The sequence below is a fragment of the Callithrix jacchus genome, chromosome 17 (genome assembly GCF_049354715.1).
Source record: "Callithrix jacchus isolate 240 chromosome 17, calJac240_pri, whole genome shotgun sequence".
NCBI lineage: Eukaryota > Metazoa > Chordata > Mammalia > Primates > Cebidae > Callithrix > Callithrix jacchus.
In genome coordinates this window covers 56,450,417-56,473,015 of record NC_133518.1, presented here as the reverse complement: position 1 = coordinate 56,473,015, position 22,599 = coordinate 56,450,417, and the positions used below count along the sequence as shown (strand labels likewise).

Here is a 22,599-nt window from a genome sequence, read left to right as displayed (position 1 = left end):
AGAACTAGAGTTTTTAAAATCATAAACCACAATGCTGGATAATATTTGAATGAGAACATTTGATATGGATAATATGGATTCTTAGATAAAAGATACCAAAATGTCACTACTACTTCTATTGGATAGATAACTGAAGGTAGAATTATTGGGTCCAACGGTGTGAATTTATGTAAGTCTCTTAATATATATATTGCCAAGTTACTGGGAATTTGCAACTAATTTATAGTTAGAGTGCCTGTTCAACACATGTTTACCACTATTATCTTTGCATATTCCTGAGACCAAAAGAATGGTATTTTTGTTTTGTTTTAATATGCATTTTCATAAGTTTAATGTCCTTTATATTTCTTCTGTGAGTCATTGCCTTCCTTTTTTTTGTTTTTCTTACTGGAGCATTCATATTTTTCTTATTCGTTTGTGAGAGTTCTTTGTTGATTAAGTAAATAAACCTTTTGCTATTTTGTTGGAAATACTTTTCTGAATTTGCATTTGCCCTTATTTTTATAAAAATGCTTTATAACCTACAGAAGATTTAAATTTTAATGAAACTGAATGTATTAATCTTATGTGATTTCTTAAACTGTCTTTATGCTGAGAATGTTCTTCTCCAGGACAGATTAATTAATTAATTCTTTCTATTTTTGCATTTAATTTTTTAATCCACCTAAAAGTTTTCTTCGTGCCTTGTGCGATGAAAACCTAACTTAGTCTCTCTACCTCACCCTGACTTTTCACTGACCACCACCAAATTTAGTCAATTTTCCTAAAAGGAACAAAATGTTCAATGACATTTTGGGAAATAGCACTATAGTCTTTTATTATTAAGAATGATTTAGGCTGGGTGTGGTGGCTCATGCTTGTAATCCTTGCACTTTTGGAGGCCAAGGCAGTCAGATCACATGAGGCCAGGAGTTTGAGATTTGCCTGGCCAATACTGTGAAACCTGTCTCTACTAAAAAAAATAAAATACAAAAATTAGTCAGGTGTGGGGGTGCATGTCTATAATTCCAGCTACTCAGGAGGTTCAGGCATGAGAATTGCTTGAAACTGGGAGGTGGAGTTCGCAGTGAGCTGAGATTGCACCAGTGCATTCCAGCCCAGGAGACAGAAAAACTCTGTCTCACAAAAAAAAAGAAAAAAAAGAATGATTTAGGTTATTGTTTAAGATAGTTACTAAGAAAATGTAATTTCATTCTTAGTTTACTGAGAGTTTCTATCAGGAATAAATGTTCACTTTATTAAATAACTTTTTCAGCCTATACTGAGATTATAATGATTTTTTTAGTTTGTTCTGATAATATGTATATATGATTTTCTAATATTAAATCACCTTCGCATTACAAGTCTAAATGCAACTAAATCATGGCAGATTGTTATTTTAATGTAACTTATTAATTCACTGTATTAACATCATGATTTTTTTATCCTAATACATAAGTAAAATTGTGTTTTTGCACTTTTAAAGTTTTGTATCAAAGTTATGTTATTTCATAAAGTCATTGGATAATTTTTCATATATATAAAACATTTCCATCCGATTTCTCTTACATCCACTGTTTCAAAACTAAAATTCATTTCATTATGTTTAATCTCTGTTCAAAGTACCTCATGAATTTATCAATTCTTCAATTTGTTTTATTTATTAATCTCTGCTTTTGTCTTATCAATTCCATACTTCTGTCTTGTTCCAGTTTTTCTGGTTGAATCCGTTTTTTGTGTTTGTTTGTCTTCTGTGGCCTTTAGGGGTACTAAAGTATAATATATTTACTTCAAAATGCACAAGCATGTATGTAAAACTCAAATGAAAATCATCAGTCAGTTGATTCCATCTGCCTCTTATAAAAAGGAAAAAATGTTAAATAGAACATTATTTCATGGACACTTGAAAATGCACAACTTTTATTTGTGGTTTGCATAATCTAATGCTATACTTATTAAATCAGCCTATTATATTATTCAAACTGTCAGAACTCTTTTGGCTGCAGTGGCAGACTCCATTTGAACAGTCTTAGGCCAAAGGAAGATTCATTGAATAGATTGAATAGTGTTCTGTTACTCGCAATCAAAACATCGTTAAATTAGCCTGTGCCTGGTGACTCACGCCCGTAATCTCAGTGCTTTAGGAAGCCAAGGTGAGAGGATCACTTGAGGCTAGGAGTTTGAGACCAACAGGGGCAGCATAATGAGACCCTCTCTCTACAAAAAATAAAATAAAAATTTTAGTCAGGAATGGTAGCATGCCTGTTGACCTAGCTACCTGAGAGGCTGAGGCAGGAGGATCACTTGAGCCCAGGAGTTTAAAGTTACAGTGAACTATGATGGCATCACTGCCCTCCATGCTGGGTGACAAAGTGAGGCTCTGTCTTCAAAAGCAAACAAATACAATTATGCAATTCATTACAATGTATTCAAGAGACCTTCTCAAGTTTGCCCTCCACATAATTGGTTTATTATTTTGCAGCACCAGTTTTGCCCTTTTATTCCCCTCTATGTAGATTTTAATTTGGTTTTGTATTTGGGGTTTTCTTACATTCTTTTTCTCATTTCAATCAGTTTCTTTTCATAGCTATCTCTATGTCAGTCTTGTCATTTCTGTTCTCTTTACAAAGAAGTCATGTCCTTGGGCATATTTTGAGGATTTCCAGCAGATAGATTGTAACATTCTAATGTGTTTATTAGACATGATTTTTTTCCAGAGCTACAATCTTCTTTTGAATATTAAAAGGTGGTGTTTCTGTTCCCATATGCTACATTATTTTTTTCATAGACAGAAAAAAATCTACTTTTTTTCTGTCTATCCATTTTGGAATTTGGAGAGTCCTATTGTTTGAGCCCAGTGTTTGCCAGTTCACAGAGTGAAATAAGTGTCCTTGACTATTCTCAGACCTAAACCTGAAGTTCAAGTTGGTGCGCAGAGTCTGTAATACAGTGCATATTAACCAGGGATGGTACCATTCCCAAAGGGAGGATTTCAAATGTGGGTATGTAGCTTAGGTTGTGTGGTACCAGCAGGCAGAATAATGCCTCATACTCCCACGGAGATGACCATACTGGAATCCTTGGGACATATGAATATTACTTTCCACAGAAAAGAAACTTTACAGATGTGATTAAGGTTATGAAACTTGAAATGGAGAGATTAACCAGCATTATTCAGGAGGGCCCAATCTAATCACAAATCCTTCAAAGTAGAGAATCTTCCAGCTTACCAGGGTGTGGTCAGAGACAGATGAGATCATAGAAGAAGGGTCAGAGGAATGTAACATTAGCCGGATTCAAACTGCTATTGCTGATTTTGGAGAGAGAGGAGGGTGACCACAAGCCAAGGTGGTAGGGAGGGTAGGGTCTAAAAACTGGGAATCACCTTCATCTGACAGCCAGCAAGAAAATGATCTTGGTTGTTACAACCTCAAGGAATAGAATTCTGCCAATAACCCAAATGAGCAGAAAACAGATTCTCCCCCTAGAACCTCCAGAATGGAACAGAGCCTGCCCACATGCTGATTTTAGCCTGGTGAAATGGGTGTTAAATGTTTGAACCACCTAATGAGAAGATAATAACTTACATTGTGGAAGTGGTTTACTTTGCAGTAAATTATTATGGTAGGCATAGGAAATAAATGCAGATTGTCTGAGTGACAGATTATGGCAGATTTTCATTTTTAAAGATGGCCCAATATTGCCCTTGACATTCTTCCCATTGAAAAGTGTATCCGCCTTAACCTCAAATCCAGATGTGCTTAAATTCACTTGTAACCAATAGGATGCAGTGGAAGTAATGCTGCATGATTTCCAAGGTAAGGCCAGAAAAGACCATGAGGCTTTCACCTTTTTCCCTGGAACACACATACTCTAGAGCCCTGGGCTGCCATGTATAAATCTGATTAATCTGATTACCCTAAGGCTACCATGCTGTATTCAAGTGAAGCCAGGCGGAGAGGCCCCATGGAGGTCCTCTGATAGGTGGTCCCAGTCTTTCAGTCCCAGTTCTTCTAGCCCTTATGCCAGATAAGTGACTGAAGGTGCATTTAGATGATTCCAGCCCCTAATAGTTGACTTCCCCAGCCATTGAGTTTTCCTACCTGAGGACCAGATGAAGTAAAGACACAAGTCTTCTTTAATGTGTCCTGTCTAATTCCTGACAAAAGGACTGTTGTGCTACTCCACTAAGTTTGGAGTAGTTTGTTATACAACATTAGTAACTGCAACACAGGAGCTACCACCTGAATTAAGTGCCTCTCGGTCAGTAAAATCACTTGTCCCACACAAGAAAGAAAACCACCTCCCCTCTAAAACCAAAAGATTCCCCATTGAGAAATGGTGCTCTAAGATATTATTATATGTCTATTGGTCTGATGTTGCAATTTTTTCCCCTACTCTCAACACTGGTTTCTCTATCTTTTTTTTCTTCTTTCTCTTTTTTCTTTCTTTCTTTTTTTTTTTTAAAGATGGGGTTTCACCATGTTGGCCAGGCTGGTTTTGAACTCCTGACCTCAGGTGATCCACCCACCTCAGCCTCCCAAAGTGCTAGGATTACAGGCGTGAGCCACTGGGCCCGGTTTAACACTGGTTTCTCTTACTAAGCAGCAGTTTGAAATTCTTTCATGAGGAGTGTAGCATATGAGCAAAATCTATTTATCCAGCAGGCAGTTTTTCTCATTCTCTTTTTGTTTCTATCCTATTTATAGCACTTTTCATTAGATTACTAAGAATCCCAAGATTGAATTTCTCTCTGCTCACTTACTCCTCTTTGTGCTGTGTTGCGTGCTGGGAGTTGCCTCTGAATGCATGGGGAGATTGATGCTAATGAGATTGGATGGAAGAAAGGGAAGGTGAATGATAGAACTGTAGTTCTTACTGGCTTATTGATGTATGTTTTATGGCCACTAAAGTACACGCACACTGGAGTTAAATGCAGATAATGAGCATGTGCCAGATATTTTCCTGGGTTGTTGACATCCTCTATCTTGTATTGTTTCGGAGGAAGAAACCCATAGAAGGCAGTTTTTTTTGTTGTTGTTGTTGTTTTTTTTTGAGATGGAGTTTCACTCTTGTTACCCAGGCTGGAGTGCAATGGCGAGATCTCGGCTCACCGCAGCCTCTGCCTGCTGAGTTCAGGCAATTCTCCTGCCTCAGTCTCCTGAGTAGCTGGGATTACAGGCACGTGCCACCACGCCCGGCTAATTTTTTGTATTTTTCGTAGAGACGGGGTTTCACCATGTTGACCAGGATGGTCTCAATCTCTTGACCTCGTGATCCACCCGCCTCGGCCTCCCAAAGTGTTGGGATTACAGGCGTGAGCCACCGCGCCCGGCCCCCCATAGAAGGTAGTTTAAGGGTACGTTTTCCATCCATCATCATCAATAAAACAAGTAGTTGAAATTTCACCTGGACTTTAGCAATTTGCTTTCTCTTATTTTAAGTCCACAGCACCATAAACCAATTTTTCTCATTTTCTGTATCTTTTCGACATTTTAATGGGACATTGTAAGGTGGCCTATCAGGCATCTCTAGATAGCCCCTGTGAACCCAAATTGTAGACAGACTTTTAAAGGTTTTTGCCCTAGGACTAAAACCTTAAATATTTTAACATAAGATATGAAAGTTAAATGAGAGAATAGTCTGATACATGGAAGTAAATTCTACTCTAGTTTTTCAGAATGCATCTGCTCATGTCTTAAGGCATACATAAATGAATTGATAATTGGATATCAGGGAGAGTTGGCTAAATATATGACACTTATCATGACGCTAGAGAATTTGGGAAAAAATGGCATTATATTTGAAGGAATCGCATTATGTCCTTTAAATATTTTTGATAGAATAGTGTTTCAATTTCTGGTATACTGATGTGTAAAATAGATTTAATTAATAAATCAAATATAGCCTAATAGCTAATGTCCTTCAAAGAGCCATGTTAAATGTTAAGCTGCAAATTTTCCTGCATTCATCCATTTTAATTGTATGGATAAACAATTGTTAAGTTGAAAATAGATGATCACTGGAGGGTTTCATGCATCAAAAAGTAAACAAAAAAGGCCAGGTGTAGTGATTAACCACTGTTATCCCAGCACTTTAGGAGGCAGAGGAAGGCAGATCATTTGAGGTAGGCAGTTCGAGACCAGCCTGGCCAACATGGTGAAACCCCATCTCTACTAAAAAAAAATACAAAAATTAGTAGGGTATGGTGGTGCACACCTATAATCCCAGCTACTCAGGAGGCTGAGGAAGAAGAATGGCTGAACCCAGGAGGTGGAGGTTGCAGTGATCCAAGATCATGCCACTACACTCCAGCCTGGGCAACAGAGCGAGACATCAGCTCAAAAGAAAAGAGGCCGGGTGCGATGGCTCACGCCTATAATCCCAGCACTTTGGGAGGCCTAGGCGGGCAGATCACAAGGTCAGGAGATTGAAACCATCCCGGCCAACATGGTGAAACCCGTCTTTACTAAAAATACAAAAAAAATTAGCTGGGCATGGTGGTGCACGTCTGTAGTTCCAGCTTCTCTGGAGGCTGAGGCAGAGATTGCAGTGAGCCTAGATCATACCACTGTGCTACAGCCTGGGTGATAGTGTGAGACTCTGTCTCAAAAACAAACGGCCTGGCGCGGTGGCTCAAGCCTGTAATCCCAGCACTTTGGGAGACCAAGATGGGTATATCACGAGGTCAAGAGATGGAGACCATCCTGGTCAACATGGTGAAACCCCGTCTCTACTAAAAATACAAAAAATTAGCTGGGCATGGTGGCGCGTGCCTGTAATCCCAGCTACTCAGGAGGCTGAGGCAGGAGAATTGCCTGAACCCAGGAGGCGGAGGTTGCGGTGAGCCGAGATCACGCCATTGCACTCCAGCCTGGGTAACAAGAGCGAAACTCCATCTCAAAAAAAACAAAAAAAAAAAAAATGAAAACAAAAAAGTAAACAGAAAAAGATATCAGTTTGTCAGGCCTATGAGGCAAACTCATTTATGAGGAAATAGATCCCAACAAACAACCATCAGTTAAGGAAAACTATTGAAATGTGAAACACAAACACAGGAATAAAATAGTAGCATTGTTCATATTATATCTAAGAAAATATGTAGATGTGTTTATTTTCATTTGGATTACAACATTGTTGCCTTTTAAAATGAAAAAAAATTACCCTTTCCCTTTACTAATTAATATTCGGTTATATCATGCTATGTATTACTTGAGGCTTTGTCCACAAGAAAACATTTCCAAAGTAATGTTTTTCTAACTGAACTCATAACCCCTTTCACCACCCTCATATCTGAATATGCACAATTTCCCATTACAGTTTATAGTTAGGACTTCTGTCTTTGCAGTACATCGACATAAAAGGCTATACTATATTTGCCATGGGAGCCATACTATTGAAGCCCCCTGTGTTTGTAAAATCTTTACCGTACTTATATTACTATAAAGTAGATTTTGTATTTTATACAGGATTGCATACCAAGGTAGCATGAAGCTGTATCAGTGTGTGGCCTGAGTTATCAGTTACATGACATTGTGGTTTGTTCTTTCAAAGTGGCAGTGAGGGATCTCATTGTGGTGTCACAGGCAGCTTGACAAGCTTGATCAACCAGCACAGTTGGCTACCTATGCTTGCTTGACTTTGCTCGTTTTTCCACATTCTTTAGTCTCTACCTACAGTGGAATTTTATTCACCATGTCCTCTGTCATGGGGCTTTGCATTGCTTCCCACTAAAGTAAGCAGAATACATTACCACATCATATTGATATTGGGTTCGGCCATGTGACTTGCTTAAAACAATAGAATGTGGGCAGAAGTGATAGTGTGTTAATTTTGAAGCAAAGCCTTAAGAGATCTAGAATGTTTCTGCTTGCCCCTTGGTACTTCACTTTTGCCATGAGCAGAACATGAACATGCCCTGTGTAGCTTCTGGTCCCTGAATGAGGTACACACGTGGAATAGACCTGAACCCAAGCCTGGAGTCCAACCTAGCCCACATTTGGCCCAGCCAAGCTCAAATGAGATTATGTGAAACACAGCCAATCTGTAACCCTTAAGCAAGAAAGATAAATGTTTGTTTTTGCAAGTCATTGAGATATTGGGGTTGTTTGTTTTGCAACATTGTTGCAACTATAGCTAACCAATATCTTTCCCATTGTTGGTTCTCATGCATTTGTCTTCCTGCATTCATATTTAGTGCTTTTGGCTGCCTATTCAAATGGATGGAATCAAGTGGAACATGCCAAGGACCAACTGAAACTTTTTTTTTTTTGAGACGAAGTTTCGCTCTTGTTACCCAGGCTGGAGTGCAATGGCGTGATCTCGGCTCACCGCAACCTCCGCCTCCTGGGTTCAGGCAATTCTCCTGCCTCAGCCTCCTGAGTAGCTGGGATTACAGGCATGCGCTACCATGACCAGTTAATTGTTTTTTTTTTTTAATTTTTTTTTTTTTCTTTTTTTAGTAGAGACAGGGTTTCACCATGTTGACCAGGATGGTCTCGATATCTTGACCTCGTGATCCACCCGCCTCGGCCTCCCAAAGTGCTGGGATTACAGGCTTGAGCCACCGTGCCCAAACATTTTTGCTGTACATTCTCCAGGTGAGCAGAGAAATGTTACATATCTTCAATGCTTTTGTATCAGTCATCTTTTTAAGGATTTCAAGATGAACATTCAGCATGACCAAACTGACTGGTGATTCAGGGTTTTAACTGTTCCCATTGATGAGTTGTGACTTATCCATTCAGATTCTAAGAACTTTGATGAAATAGACTCTCTCCCTCTTATATCATGTTTTGAAGCCCTAACACATGTGAGTGAGCATTTGATCATTCTCATAAATTAGCATGTGACCCTAACCAAGTTTCTTCATTTGAGTGGACCACATATTTATATCTTACTTATATGTATTAAAGTCCAGAATAGACAGACTCTAGGATAGTGTTTAATTATTTCTGCCTCCTGGTACATATTCTCATGTAATACCTTCCCCTTTAGTGTAAAAGGGACCTGTGTCTTGCTTCTAACAAATAGTATGTTATATGGAAAGTGGGATGTAACTTCTGTGATTATAGTACATAAGATGTAACATCTGTCCTGTTAAAAAACTCGCTTTCTCTTGCTGGTTTTGATGAAGCAAGCTGCTATGTGGTGAGGCCCACATGGCAAGAAACTGAGGGCAGCCTCCATCTGACAGCCAGCAAGAAACTGAGGCCCTCAGTCCTACAACTGGCAAGGTGCCAAATTCTGCCAACAATCATGTGAGCCTGAAGCAGGTATTTTCCCCAGAGAAGACTTTAGAGAGACTTCAGCCTCAGCCAACAACTTGATTCCAAACACATAAAAAGATCCTGAAGCAAAGAACCTGGTTAAGCCATGTGCAGACTCTTGACCTACAGAAACTATGAGTTTATAAGTGCATGTTGTTTTAAGAAGCCATAATATATAAATAACGTGTTCAACTATAGAAACTTGAACAAGCAACTATGTTTCCATAATGTGATACGTATTTACTTTTTTTTTTCTTTGAGACCTGTCTCCCTCTGTTGCCCAGGCTGGAGTACAGTGGTGTGATCATGGCTCACTGCAACCTCCACCTCCCAGGCTCAAATGATTCTTGTGCCTCAGCCTCCTCAGTAGCTGGAATTACAAGCACCCGCCACCATGCCTGGCTAATTTTTGTGTTTTTAGTAAACACAAGTTTCACCATGTTAGCTAGGCTGGTCTCGAACTCCTGACCTCAGGTGATCTGCCTGTCTCGGCCTCTCAAAGAGCTGGGATTACAGGTGTGAGCCACTGTACCTGCCCATTTACTTTTATTTATTACAAACATTTACTGAATACTTACCAAATGCAGCACACTTCTTAAAACACTGAGGATTCAGAGACAAATAAGAAATATTACTTGCCCTTGAGGGGCTCGTAGTCTATGGAATGCCAGACATTTAAGAAGCAGCTGCTAATAACATACTGGGGCAAACACTCTAAAAGGGATGTGGAACTAAATGGTATAAGCCATGTTGCTTATTAAAGGTTTTTTTGGCACAACATTTTAAGTCTGTACCTGGAAAATAATGTAGGAGTCTCATCTGGCATAAGAAACACTATAAAATCATGTTGAAAAATGTTTATTAGGGACCACCTGTGCATACCAGACCAAGACTAAGTAAGCCAATGGAAATAAATGCTATTACAGAAACAAATGATTCAAGGAAATGAATTTACATATTTAATTGTGATCACAACTCTATTATCCTTTCACAAAACTGTTGAAAATCAACACTGATAATCTCCCACCTAAGAGGAAGGATAATGTTTTGAAATAAGTGCTTTCAGAACAAAGTTAAGACATTAATTTCCCTGCTGTGCTACTTAGGCATACTAGTGGGCATATCATAGGAGACATTTGGGAAGTGCAGCAAAATACCTTTGTCTTTTTGATATCCGAAGCAAAGTCCAGAATTTGCTATTTTGTATGTGGATACATTGAATTTCAATAGTTATTGTTATATCTAGAATAAGGTGCTTTTCCTGAATACAGCTTTTTCTGATAAAGACTCAGAGATAATAATGATACTCATTATTAATTGTTATTAGTAATAATTATTACAAATATTTATTAACAATCATTCATTATATTTATATAGCATGATACATACATAATTATTTTGTATATAGATATATAAATTAAATGGTTACTTTATGCTAAATATGAAACAGGAGATTATCTCATTTAATGCTCTTAATGCTCACAACAACCTAATAAGTTAGGAACTATTATCCCCATCTTACGGATGGAACTGGAGCCACATAGATTAAGTAACTTAATTAACTCACTTCAGATTATATCATTAACATGTAAGGGAGCTAGGATTTGAACCTGGGCAATTCTACACCTGAGTCTGCACACTTAACCTCTTAGTTTATACTTCCTCCTCACGTTTCTGACTGTACTGTGATCTTTAAAGACAACTTGGAGCACCATTACCCTGGTGATAATCAAAAGCATCGTGGTACAAACATCAGTCTTGTTGTACCAAGGCATTTGACATTTCTCAGGTATCCATAAATGTTGACATCATATCCTTTAAGGACAAATGAATTTATTTATGATTTTTAAATTGATCTAGATAGGCTTTCATGAGATTGTCTACCTATCAACTTAGTTAACAGAATATAACACCATACATACAAATATGTAATAATACCTCATATATTGTATTAGGTAGAGTATGCAGCTTTAAAGCAAGACAGAAAAAAAATCAGAGGCTTAAATAAGGTAGAAGTTTATCTCTCTTTATTTAAAGACATAGTGAGGCAGTCTGGGTTGGATAAGCAGTCCTTTACCAAATGATACAGGGATGCAGTTTCCTGCAATCTGGTTGCTCTGGTAGGCTCTGCACATTGGAACCTGAGTCACTACTATATCTGTGTTCCAGGTAGCAAGAATAGAGAAAGAGAGGCAGTGTAGGGCAAGAAACTTGTGTATGGAAGTGTAGGGAAGAAGAGAAAAATAGATTTGGAAGGGAGAAGGAGTGAGCAGTCTATCACACATAGGTATGCAGACACTACATACAAATCAATTTCTGGTTTTAGCATTTTGGAGGCAGACTCGCCGAAGAATAATTTTACTTTTGTTTTCCATGACTAGGATAAGATTTAAAATGACTTTACAGCAACTCCCTAATATCACCGATCAATTGGTTGAGCACCTACTAGTCTTTACATACAAGGTTAGTTTATCAGGTGAAAGAGTTTAAAAATTATGTATGAGAAGAATGATATATGCATGTGCTAGGTAACTAACACAAGGGATGGAGTGAACAAATATTGTTTTTCTGCCAAGTATCTCTCCCTACTCTGCCAAATAGCCATGACCCTACTTTAGGAAACAGACTCGCTCCTACTCCTTGTGGTTGTTGGTGGGAGGGCGACCAGGGGAGGTGCCCCTTGCAGGTCTCTGCTATGCATATAGTCACCACCTGAGGAAAGCTGCCCTAAGTGGTTCTCTCTGCATAACACCACTCAGACTGTATGTTCCACGGGATGACCCCAGCCTGGGGCCCCATGAATACTATCTCTTCCTGTGTCTTGTCAGCTGGGGGCCAGCTGAGTTCCCTCGTGCAGTTGCTAATCTCTGGAAAATCTCCCCCATTGCTTGTTTGGTGCTCTGCACATTGAAACCTGAGTCAGCACTGTCTCTGTGTTCCAGGTAGCAGGAATAGCACTTCCATCGCCTGTTAACTCATTTTCTGTATTAGATTTCCTCTGTTGTAAATAGTTGAAGTAGTTTCTATTATCCTGATTGACTTATGAAATGGCCTACTCTGTTGGATTGTTGCAGGTCCAGCCACACACACAGACCGACTAGTTCCCTTCTAATCCCAATTCTTAGTTATCTTAGAGGAGAAGCTGATTGGTCTCAGTTTGTTTTAGGTTATTGACAGAGGATCGGGAGTGGAGAGAAAGGGGAATTGATTGAGGGATAGTGATTGATAGTTCTTGTTATGAGCTAGACAAATAACTCCCAAAGTATTTTCTCCAGAAACACACAGAATGGTGTGTGGGGTACCAAAATGGCCATATTACCCCACGAAACTTTTGTTGTTAGCTTCACAATATTTATCACAATATTAATCATTTTTACTGTCAAACTAACTCAAACAGTATTTATTTTCTTTTTATTAATTTTTTTTTTTTTTTTTTTTGAGACGAGGTCTCACTACAGTGTGAAACTGCTGGGCTCAAGAGATCTTCCCACCTCTTTCCTGAATAGCTGGGACTACAGGTATGTACCACCATGCCTGGCTAGTTTTTTTGTATGTTTCATAGAGACAGAGTCTCGCCATGTTGCCCAGGCTGGTCTTGGACTCCTGAGCTCATGCAACCTGCCCACCTCAGCTTCCCAAATTGCTGGAATTACAGGAGTGAGTCACTGTGCCTGGCCTTTCTTATTTTCTTAACAGTGAAACACTTTAGCTTGTTGCTATCTCTACTTAGGGTTAGCTGGATTTTAATAGATGGCTCTAGGAGATGAAATGTTCTTCAAAACCCAAAGGAATTAAAGAATTTAGATGTCTTGATATTACTAATAACTGTGACCTGTAGCTATAGTCTGAGAATGGAAAAAGGAAGTCCTAGAATGGGGCTGTGTTTCAGTTTCAGGTCCTCTGAGAGGCAAACACCAAGATGGGACTTACAAAATGAACTGAAACACAACCCCATTTGGGACTTCCTTTTCATTTACATCAAGGCTTTTGGTGTACAAAAGCTTTATTGAGAGAACACCAACAAAGGGAAAAAAGCAGGAGCTGGACTGCATGTGTGTGGGCAGAGGGGAAGCTTTCAGACCACAATGCAGGTCTATAACCTGGGAAAGCTAAGGGGAAAGGACAGAAGAGCTGTTAAGAGCTTTAGACTGTGGCACAGTTCTAAGGAAGTTTTGGCCATGCCACTGCGGAATCCTTGAGTCAAAGCTGCCTGTTAGGGGAATCCTCCTTTGGCCTTCACCAATACTCCTGCTGCAATCAATTAATGAGTGGGAGTAGCCCAGGAGAAGTGTGGCCTCAGCATGAACTTGATAGTGGATCCAGTGGGGCAGCTGCTGAGGCTGAAAGTCAACTATGCTCCTTGCAGCAGGAGATCTGAGTTGGGTATTTCCATGGATGACGCAGAAGGTAGTATGCCAGTCCCATGCACAGCCCATGCTTACCACAACCCTTTCATTTCCCACTGGACAATCCCATACCATAGGCTGTACATCTTATTATCGTGTCAGTCTCTGCCACCACAGCAATTCCAGGATCTAATGATGGCCAATTTACCTGGGTGAGTTGAATGAAGTGGAGGAGAAAAGAGCCAGGAGAAGGAACGTGGATGGTGGTCTGACCAGAGTAGTCCCAGGCTGAGTATCCACATGCGCAGAGGCCTAGGAGAAAGCCAATCCTTGGAAAGAGACTTTGAGAACATTTGCATTATTTTCTGCCATGTCCCAAAGCAGAGAATGCACATAGATATCAAAGCAGAGAATCAACCAGCACATGAGTTGCTGCAAAACCAAGTGTCACAATTATTTTTCTAATGCTGAAGTTAGTTCAAATTTAATTTTTCTACCTTAAACTCAAATTCTATTGTAAGTGATAAAACTCAAAATGAATTTTTATACAAGGTTTGTATTTTAAGGAGTTATTAATCATCAGCTTTATGACTTTTGTTTCTTTTTCCAGATTAGATTTGCAGGCCACTTTCTGCCTTGTCAGGGTGCTCTGCATTGACTGGGGACTAACAGGTCCCTCGGATGTTCTCTTGGGGAGTAAGAATGTGAGAAGCCTGAGAGAAGCTGGATCCTTACAGCTTTTGTTGTAGCCTAAAGGATAGGGTCATTGCTGTGGCTCTATATGATGCCACCTGGGCCCGCCAGTCTGGGAATCATCAGGATGCAGGTCATGGGAGATGACTGGGGTGTTTTCCCACATCTCCTTACTTCTTGCCTCACAATAAACCTCTAAAGTAGTCTGGATGCCTGAGTGACTCTTCTTTGCAATGTGGAAGAACTTGATTAATCCTCAGTACTTCAGGACAGAGATGACATGGATCTGAGGTGAGACATGTTAGTGGGACTGGAGAAGAAAGCCCATTACTTGGTGACTGAATATTGCAGGATAAGGAGTAAAGGGACACTCCTGGGTTTTCTGCTTAGGGAACCAGGGGGATAAATGAACAACCAGTCGAGGGTAAAAGGACACAGGAAAAGGGTCAGGTTTGAAGGGTGATTGAAAAACTCAACTGAAGTAGATTGAGTTTGAAGTATCTGTGGGACCACTTGGACACATCTCTAGGAGGCAGCTAAATACATAGGTCTATTCTGGTTATTTAATGATATCTAACAAACTACAGCCAAACTTAGTGGCTTAATACAACAGTTGTTTTATTTATTTTCCCACAATTCTGCTATTTGGGCACTGGGGAGAGAAGTTCATCTCTGCTGCATGTGGTATCATCTGCAGCAGCTTGAGTAGGGCTGGAAAATCCATTTCCAAGATGGTCTCAGTCACATGCATGGCAGGCTGGTGCTGACTGTCCAGGAGGAGCACAGCTGGGGCTGTTGGCCAGGGGCCTTAGTTTTCTTCTATTTGGTCTCTCCAGGTGGCTTGGTTAGACTCTTCACAGTGTGGTAGTTTCAGAATAGTTGGATTTCTTACATGGTTCTTCTCATAAAGGGCAAAAATGAAAGCTGCTGTCAAAGATAAAAACCAAACAAGTGAGGAAATAGATTTGTTTCAGGCAATTACATTAGGGTGAATACTCCAGATTTGAAGATCAGAGTCTCAGCAGGGTTGTTTTGCCCTATACTTTAATTATTATTTTAGAGCATGGTTTTGCTGTTGTTGTCTAGGCTGGTCTCAAAATCCTGGGCTCAAGCAATTTTCCCACCTCAATCTCCTGAGTAGCTGGGAGTACAGGCGTGCACCACTGTGCCTGGCTGCCTTATGCTTTTACAGGGAGGCATAGACAAGTTATAGATGAGATGATTACAACTGGGATTATTTTGGTAATCAGAGGAATTCTCAGCTAGGATATGTTTATCTCTACCTAGTTTTAAGGGGGAAAATAGTTCTAATCCTAGCTAATCGTTCATGAGACAAATAGGAAGTTGAAAGGTGACTGACCTTCCCCACAGGTTCAGGAAAAAGGGAAAGGTATGTGTTTGGTCTTGTCACAGGTCTTTTACTAGTTCTATCAGGGAAAGTGGACAACAAGTCTCATTTATGTAATATGAAGAAGGATTGGTCTTTGGGGTAAACTGTTTCTCAGAACACAAAAAGGTGGTGGGATTTCTTAACTATTTGTTTCCCATGAAAAGGGATAGTTCAAAGTTGTCACTGCAAAGCCTTTAAGGCCTAGGCCTAGAAGTGACAGAGAGTAATTTTTGCCATATTCGATTATTTAAGGCAGGTGACAAATCTGGCCCAGACTCAAGAAGAGAGGACTATATACCTGGGCACGAATACTGGGAAGCATAGTTAATTGTGGACCACAAGAAAATAGTCTACCACAGGGTCTGAATCTTGGGCTGAGTATTTAGAATGGGATGATGCCATTAGCATAACCTATGTGGTAGCTGAAACTATCAGGTGGGATCACTCTGTGGACGTATACAGTGGTAAATGCAGAAGAGTCCATCAACTTTGGAAACATGAGAATGAAATCTTGAGGGTTGTCATTTTCCTAGTGTCTCAGAAGTCACTGTTAATCCTATTTATTCATATACATTCATCCTAGGATTTTCTGTCATTTTGTTGCTAGTCCCATTTCTTGACTATCATCTCAGTATTCGCCAGTCTAACAGTAATGGTGACTGGTCCAGCCAGAACTCCCAATTACGGAGTGTTTACATTTTATTTATTTGCCCTGATTAAATCTGGTCACAGGCACTAACTTAACCTGTTCAGCTTCTGCAACAGAAAGAGGAACAGAAAAAGAAGGGTCCCTGTGTGAAGTGGGGTGTTTGTCTACAAACAAATGTCTCCCACACAGGCACCTTTCTCTGAAGCTAGATAACCTTCAGAAATCTGACCTTGCTCTGACTTGGTTTCCTTTTTCTGGACTAAACAGTACCAATTTTTGTTGGAGCTCTTTGTGAAGATAAGCTAATAAAATGCCATAAATCTCTTTTACTAGGTGAAGCATTTACCACTTTAATTAGCGTTATGATTTAAAGGCTTTCATATTGGGAAACAAACACCAGCATTCCACGTGCTTGGGTTAAAGGGGATCTTAAATCATTATTATGCAGAGGCCAAGGGCAACAAGACAAAGTTTTAGACATTGCCTGTGTTCTGATAGTCATCAGACTTTTAGGGATATACTACAACGCTCAAGACCGTGTCCAAGTTTATGAGGAAAAGATAGAACCACAGTCTAGTACTGTGGGCTTGTAAAAAATAACTTCCAACTTTTATCTTTCTATGGGTTGTACTACAAGGTAGGTCTGCACAAAGTGCTAGTGACTCCCCTAAAGTAGGGAGGGGTAAGTTTCGCGGAGAAAGTGACAGATGAGCTGAGTTAGAGGCCTACTCAGCTAGTAGGTGCTATTGATTCCCCTAATGTAGAGAGGAGTAAGTTTCACTGAGAAAGTGACAGATGAGCTGAGTTAGAGGCCTACTCAGCTAGTAGGTGCTATTGATTCCCCTAATGTAGAGAGGAGTAAGTTTCACTGAGAAAGTGACAGATGAGCTGAGTTAGAGGCCTACTCAGCTAGTAGGTGCTATCGATTCCCCTAATGTAGAGAGGAGTAAGTTTCGCGGAGAAAGTGACAGATGAGCTGAGTTAGAGGCCTACTCAGCTAGTAGGTGCTATCGATTCCCCTAATGTAGAGAGGGGTAAGTTTCACTGAGAAAGTGACAGATGAGCTGAGTTAGAGGCCTACTCAGCTAGTAGGTGCTATCAATTCCCCTAATGTAGAGAGGGGTAAGTTTCACTGAGAAAGTGACAGATGAGCTGAGTTAGAAGCCTACTCACCTACAGAACAAAGTGGAATGGAAGGCCATTTACACGTGACAAGGAAATGTAAATTCCTTGGCAGGAGAGCCAGGATCTCAAGAAGGTCTCTGGGACCCTTTGCTCCCCTTCTTATCAGTCCCACCCTGGGAAGGTAGTTGATGGATGTGAACATCTGACTAAAACCCAGGAGCCGGTTCCCAGCCTCCAGCCGCGCGCCTGCCGGAAGAGGGGAGAGAAAGGAGGGGTAAAACCCTTCACGCGCCTGCGCTCAGCAGCCTGCCGGCTCAGCCAAGGAGAGCTCTGCCCGCGGCTCACTCCCCACCTACTCGCGTCTCGCGTCTCGCGCCACGCGGACCCCAGAAACCCGGACCCGAGAGCGAACGCGTCGCGCTCCCGCGCAGACTTAAGGTCCCGGGCGGGCGCCTGCGCACGAGCTTCCCAGGCGCGCAAGCTGCGGGGTTATTAGAGGTGGAGCGCGGGGAGGGCGCGCGGCAGGAGGCGGTCGCCGTTACGGCGCGAGCGTGGTCACGTGGCCGCTGGTCACCGCCGCCACCCCCTCCCGCCCTGTTCTCTTTCAGGTCGGGCCGGGCCCGGCAGGTTCCGCGAGCGCCTGGCAGACTGAGGGAGAGAGAGAGAGAGAAAGAGGAGGGGAGGAGGAGGATTCAGGGAATAGGAGCTGGGGAGCCCTTCTGCGCCACAGGTAAAACAAAATAATGATGATAATCGTAAAAAAGCCCAAGCCCTCTGAACGCCTCCGCCTTCCTTCAGTGCAGCCCCACACGCAGTCGCTCCCGCCCCGGCCTCCCGCTCAGCCTCAGGACGGGTTTCGCCTCCCCTCGCGCGGCTGCCGCAGCCGCAGCCGCCTCACGGGAAGGCCTGAGGGGCCACCGCCGCCACCGCGGACGGGTTGCCGCACCGCCCCATGTTTGTGCGACTCGGAGTCGGCGTTGGGGGTGGATGGCAGGAAGGGTGGTCCCCTCAGCTCCCGGGCGAGCTGGCGGGGTGACTGCTTGTACCCTGCCTGGCTTCCCTGCCCCAGGAGGTCGGCGTGTAGACTGGAAGGCCAGCTGCAGTAAGAGGGCAGAGCCTGGCGGCTGGACTAGTGCTCAACTTCCTACTTGGTAAATTTCCCTGTTCATTTGGGCCCCGGCCAGCATGCTTCCTTCCCTGGCCGGAAGCGAAACGGGCCTGGAATCCTCAAACCTTAAAAAATACAGTTTTTAGAGGAGAGAAGCCTTAACTTCACTTTTGAGGAAAGGAACCGTGACCTGGAATTAGTATGACTTAAGTTTATTCACACGTAAGAAAGTAAGGTCTTTCAGGATAAGAGCATAACTTGGCAGGGAGGGCGAATCCAGCTCCCCACTCCAACTTTTCCTGGAAAAACAGACACACACCTTCAATACAAGATTCGATTCTAGAAGTGACCTAGAATTGGTTCGATATTAGTTATTAGTTTTAGTTCCAGAAATTATAATATGTGTTTAAAGTTAACATCCTGTAGATTTTTTTGTGTGTGTGAATAATAACTTCCTGGTGAGTTCATTTGTCAACTCTGAATTGGACAGAACCCTAAGATTTTAACATGCAGGTTTCACACGTTTGGACCAGATTGCGGGGGAATTTCTAGACCCATTCTTTTGTACTTTGTAAAACTTTGTGTTGTGCTCTTGCACAAAATACTTAAAGCAGGAAGCAATAAATATAGGTATTGTTGAAAAATCTTTGCTATCAAGTGGCAAAGAAAATTCATTTATATATTGGTTTTTCTCTTCGGGCTTTTCTGGTTCTATGTCTTGATACTTTTCATTCCATATCTCTGAATTCATTTGTAAAGTGGAGCATTTTTAATTTTTACTGCTATGTGCAGTATCACAGTATCAAACCTTAATGTGGGTAGGAATCACTTGGGGGTCTTATTAAAAATGCATTTTCTGGTTCAGTAGGTCTATGATGCATTATGATGTTGTGCATTCCTAATAACCTATGTGCTGCTGGACAAGAAGTATCTTTGAGTAGCAAGAAAGTAGATAACTTTATTTCTTTGCACACAAGTATTTATCAGTGAACATGTTCCTTTTAATAATTCACCGTCGCTTGTAGAGGTGACTTGGGAGAGGAGCAAATGGCAGGGTGAACTGAGAAAGCTTTCAGAGTGAGCAGGCCGAGTCTGCATCTTAGGGGAGGGGATAGGAAGAATGCAAATACTGTGTATGCTGTATTGTGACTGCATCACCTGGTCTGTGAATTTTCCGATAGAGGCTTGGTGTGGTGTTAGGAGAAAGACTTGCTCAGCTATGCGTTATTGGGTTTTACCAACTTAAGTGAGGAATCCTGGTCTTTGAAGCTACAGCTGAGATGAAAGTTTCTTTTATTGGTGGACTACTGAATGTGTGCTATTACTCAAATGAGGCCTCAGTTGAGTAGTGTATTCCTGAGCCTTGGAAGCAAATTTGCAAATAGTTGAGTTTTACAGTGGGTATTCTAACTGGATTCCGATTTTTTTCCTAATGTTATTTTTTCTCATGTAAATGGAAAAATTTAGAAGCGTCACATAATATACTTTATGTACAGAAAAATGGTTGTACTTTTAATTTTTTTCTTTTTATTTATACTCCATCTGATGACTGAGCAGAGGTTGTACTTTTAAATAACTGTGGAAGTTTTTAGTACCATAATTTTTGTAATTTTCTTTCCAGTCCTTAGTTTTTTTTCATGTTATATAAAAAGTGGTGGACACTTTTCTAAGTGCTTTACATACCTTGACTCTTTCGAGACGGACTCTAGCTCTGTCACTCAGGCTAGAGTGCAGTGGTGCAATATTGGCTCCCTGCCACCTGTTCCTCGCGGTTTCAAACAATTCTGCCTCCGCCTCCTGAGTAGCTGTGATTACAGGTGCCCGCCATCACGCCCTACTAATTTTAGTGTGTGTTTTTAAGTAGAGATGGAGTTTCACCATCTTGGCCAGGAACTTCTGGCCTCAAGTAATATGCCTGCCTTGGCCTCCCAAGGTGCTGGGATTACAGGTGTGAGCCACTGCACTAGGTCTACCTTTTTTTTTTTTTTGGAAAAGGGTTTGCTCTTGTCTAGGCTAATTTTTGTATTTTTAGTAGAGACTGGGTTTCACCATTTTGGCTAGGCTGGTCTCGAACTCCTGACCTCAAGTGATCTGCCTGCCTCAGCCTCCCAAAGTGCTGGAATTACAGGTGTGAGCCCCTGCGTCCAACTGCTCCCAGCCTACTTTTTTTTTTTTTTTTTTTTTTTTTTTTTTTTTTTGAGACAGTTTCTCTCACTCTGTTGCCCAGGCTTGGGGTGCAGTGGTGCTCTCTTGGCTCACTGTAACTTCTGCCTCCCGGGTTCAAACAGTTCTCTCCCTTAGCCTCCCAAGTAGCTGGGATTACAGGCGCCTGCTACCACACCTGGCTAAATTTTGTGTTTTTAATAGAAATGGGGTTTCACCATCTTGGCCAGACTGGTCTTGAACTCCTGACCTTGTGATCCACCCGCATCGGCCTTCCAAAGTGCTGGGATTACGATTACAGGTGTGAGCCACCATGCCCATCCCCTACTTTCATTTTAAAAGTTGAATTTGTCATCTGCCTCAGTGCTTGTAATCTTTTCTGAGTAAGATACTGAAATTTGCAGTTTTATTTTGCTTGCACTTGTTCACTGGACCAGTCTAAGTTTCTTTTTCACTGTTAAATGTAGAAGTATCTACTTCCTCTGAAAGTTTTTTATGCCTTCATTTCCTGCCTGGGCTTGTCCTCCACCCTACATGTGTACATGGTAGATTAATTTAGTATTTGTTACCCTAACCTTTAGGTTTAGGGATTGACTCGGTTTCTGACTTTTCATTTGGCCAGTTAGGACAATACAAAAAAAAAAGCATTGGTCATTATCACATGTTAACACTGAAAAAGTAAGGACAACCTCAGAATAATGGATGATCTTTTAAGTTGAATAATTTGTGTTTCATTTAAAAATCATAATCCTTTCTCTTGACCCCCTTTTTGTCTCAGACCACTGAAAGTTTTGTCCTTTAACAGCAGTAGTATGAGAAGTAGTGCTAGTCTACCTGATCCCGAGACCTTTCTCTCAACAATGGTAGATCATTGGAATGGCAGGGTGTACAGTGTGTTTACCAGAACTTGAGAAATGTGAGGTCCGGGTGGTGGGATGGTCAGCATTGGAACAGCTGGGAGAGGGGAGGGAGGTCAGTTGTCACAGAGGGCCTGTGGGTTGCTTCTAGTAGCATCAAATCTCTATTACTGGAATAATGGTGAGTTTGGGAAGGATGGCAATGTAACAACAAATCTCAGTGTAAATGCTTTCTCTAAAACCTGTGAAATGTACAGGAAAATGTTTATCATTCTATAATTGTTATGTAAACTTTTAAAAATAATTTCTGTGCAATGATTTAGTAGCATTAAACATTTTATACATTAAGGGATAAAAAGAGGCCGAGAGGTTATCTGTTAAGTTTGTCCTAAACTCTCTCTTCTTCTTTTGGAATATTAGGAAAGAGTTGAAACCCTTGCTGCATGCCCACTTGCTGGCTTTTTCGTTTCTTACCCTCATGCTGTGTTGTGGGGTGCATGGCCATACCAGCTCTGCCATGCTTTCTGGGCCTCTCAGCTGAATGGCCAAGTCATTACTTATGGTTAACCCAAGGAAGCATGTGTTGCACATCCAAGTGATGGAAGCCTTCTAATCAGTATCTTTAGCCATTCATAATACTTTTAGTATTTTTTACAAATTCTGTATGATTATAATATCTGTTACAAAGCCATGCTGGTCGGCTGATTAGTCTCACAGTGCCTCACTTTTATCATCTTTTAAAGGGGGCTAATAATAGTAACTACCTCACAGGATTGTTTAGAGAATTAGAGAGAGAGAGAGAGAGAGAGAGAGAGAGAGAGTGTGTGTGTGTGTGCAAACCCTTAATGCTATCATGTAAGTAATAGATATTCTATGAATAGTCTACAGTGTGGTAGATCATACCCATATAACTTCAAGACTGACTATATTTTTGGAGATTGTGCATTTATTTGGGAAAAGGCTATGTGGGCCAAGAAAACAGTTTGTACTTTTTGGATGAAAATACAGAATTGTTATAGT

The 22,599-nt window shown here is 41.0% G+C and overlaps 1 protein-coding gene across 50 annotated transcripts in view; it reads left to right on the top strand.

Moving 5' to 3' along the window:
- The first annotated feature begins 18,047 nt into the window (after positions 1–18,047).
- Positions 18,048–22,599, top strand: part of TBC1D5 (TBC1 domain family member 5) — a 562,606-nt gene continuing 558,054 nt past the window's right edge. For 49 of the 50 annotated variants that reach the window (XM_078354367.1, XM_078354358.1, XM_078354366.1 and 46 more), the window contains exon 1: positions 18,048–18,181. The gene's annotated coding sequence lies outside the window, so the exon portion shown is untranslated. Of the gene's footprint in view, positions 18,182–18,264; positions 18,603–22,599 lie in introns of those variants that run through there. The other variant, XM_035278740.3, reaches the window with a different exon arrangement.